The 2644-nt window shown below is 40.1% G+C and overlaps 1 non-coding gene across 1 annotated transcript; it reads left to right on the forward strand.

Moving 5' to 3' along the window:
- Positions 1–2324: 2324 nt before the first annotated feature.
- Positions 2325–2427, forward strand: LOC120365898 (small nucleolar RNA U13). Its single transcript, XR_005580728.1, has one exon. It is a non-coding gene; the product is annotated as a small nucleolar RNA U13 (small nucleolar RNA).
- Positions 2428–2644: the final 217 nt, after the last annotated feature.

A 2644-nucleotide genomic window follows, 5' to 3' on the forward strand; every position in this document is an offset into this window, starting at 1 on the left:
GACTTAAAACAATCATTTTATTATGTCATACATATTTTTGAGTCAGTGGTTTGGGAAGAATTCAGTTAGGCAGTTCTTCTGCTCTATGTAGCATTGACTGGGGTTAGTTAGTATTATTCATCTGGTGGCTGGTCTGTCTGGAAGTTCCAGGATGGCTTTACTCACATGCCAAGTTCCTGGGTTGGGTCACTAGGGAGACTGGGATCAGCTGCGCCACTCTCTCTCTCCCTGCAGTCTCAGCTCTCTATAAACAGTCTAACAAGGTAGATGGTCTTCATACACAGTGACTCAGGACTTTCACAGACCAAGGTGAAAACTCCTCTTAAAAGCTAGATCCTGAGCAAGTCTGCCTAAATTCAGGATGAAAGGAAATAGCTCTCAAATCTCTCTATAGATGAGTATTGAAGAATTTGTGGCCATTTTTAATCTGCCACAAGGTATGATGATGTAGAATTGAAGGTAGAGAGAGGGAACTGAGCTCTTACAATGCCTAGTTTCTGAGGTATTCATGTATGAGTACTTCCAGAATATTCTCTTAACATCTTCCTTATAGCACTGTGACATGGCTATGTTGGTTATGTATCTATCTCTCTCATTAGACTTTTGAGGTCCTCAATGAGGACAACATGTGTGTCTTCCTTAGATTCATACCTCAGTCCCTGGCACATAGTTGATGCTCAATACTTATTGAATGAATAAATTGAATACATTAGAATGGTTGGATCACATCTTCATGACACAAGAGCAGCTGCTGCTTGATGTAATTTCCTTTTCCAGATTAATATCTTCTTCTTCTTTTTTTTTTTTAAGATGGGGTTTCACTCTGTTGGTCAGGCTGGTCTTGAACTCCTGATCTCAGGTGATTCGCCCACCTTGGCCTCCAAAGTGCTTGGATTACAGGTGTGAGCCACCATGCCCGGCCCAGATTCATATCTTCTTATGAACTTAAGAAAATCTTGATTTAAATGTGTAGAAATAATATCCATTATAAATATGAATAGTTTTTAACTTTTCCCTGCTGTATCAGTTTTCCACTACATAACAAATTATCACATACTTGGCAGCTTGAAATAACTACACATTTATTATCTCAGTTTCTGTGGTCAGGAGTCTAGGCACAACATAGCTGGTTTCTCTGCTTCAGTTCTCACAAGGCTGCAAACAAATTGTTGGCTGAGGATGCTGTCTTATCTGAGGCTTGACTGGGGAAGGATCTGCTTTTGTTGGCAAAATTCAGTTCCTTAAGGTTGTAGGATTGAGAGATTCCATTTCTTGCTAGCTGTTGGCAGAGGCTGCCCTCAGTTCTTTAACATGTGGGTCTCTCCATATTGAAGCTCAAACATGGCAGCTTGATTTTTCAGAGCCGCAAGAGAATGAGAGACACTAGCAAGATGGGCACTATCACACAACCTGACGATATATATCCCTTCATACTTGAAAGGAGGAAATCACACAAGAAAAACCAAGAAGCAGGAGGTCATAGTGTTTCCTCTAAGAGTCTATCTTTCATCTATCCTTACATATCCTGTGAAGAATCAGAGGGGACAATTTTCAGAAAATTCCAGCCCTCTCAGGAAGTATATCCATTTTATTTTTGCTTTTCAGTATGGACTGCCTTCCTCTCTTAGGGAGACAGATACACATTTACCTAAACCATTATTTAATATAGTAAGTGCTTTATCTTTCTCCAGATCCTATACAGGGGGTTGAGAATTCTTAGCTATACAAGATCACACAATATATTTTTTTTGAAATTCATGTTGGTCCTTTTTTTATCTATTTGGTTTTAGTATAAGTATCAGACTTGCAACCAAGGAAACTATTTTGTAACTGCAGAATATTCTTTCCAGGAAGATTGGTGAAAGGAGAGTCAACAAAGGAAAGCCCTTGCTTCTCAAACTCCCCATGATAATATTCTGAAGCAAGTATGGTCCATTCCAAAGCCACAGTCCCAATACCTGACTTCCTTATCCTATGTATGTGTCTGGGAATAAGATGTACCTAACTGTTGCTCATGTGTCTGCATCAGCCTTTCCTTCTCTGAAGCCAAGCTTCTCTCTGAAACAGAATAACTCAAGATCATTGACCAGCCCACAGCTATTTGATCAGGGTTTTCCCTAGAAGGCTAGAGGATGGAGATCTCTGAGCTAGATCCCTTCCTCTGCGTTTAATCTTCACCGAGCAGTACTTATATCACTTTAAACTCTCTTGGCTTAGTATATTAATTCAAATAAAATATTAGGTTGGTGCAAAATTGTGGTTTTCACCATTAAAAGTAATGGCAGAAATGACTTTTGCGCAAAATATTAAGACACAAGTGTCACATTCTTTGTAGTTCATAAGCCTGATGATTGGGTTTTCATGTGCATATGTGAGATGTGCCTCCCTCAAACTTTGTTACAGTGTTGGAACATTTCCCATCTGATGTGAAAAAAAAATTTTCCATTAACTTTTCAAGTTTCCGGTGGGGCATGGTGGCTCAGCCCATAATCTCAGCACTTTGGGAGGCCAAGGCAGGCAGATTACCTGAGGTTCGGAGTAACCAGCCTGACCAACATGGAAAAACCTGTCTCTGCTACAAATACAAAATTAGCTGGGTGTGGTGGCGCATGCCCATAATCCAAACTATTCAGGAGCTGAGGCA

The sequence above is a fragment of the Saimiri boliviensis genome, chromosome 1 (assembly GCF_048565385.1).
Source record: "Saimiri boliviensis isolate mSaiBol1 chromosome 1, mSaiBol1.pri, whole genome shotgun sequence".
NCBI classification, from domain to species: domain Eukaryota; kingdom Metazoa; phylum Chordata; class Mammalia; order Primates; family Cebidae; genus Saimiri; species Saimiri boliviensis.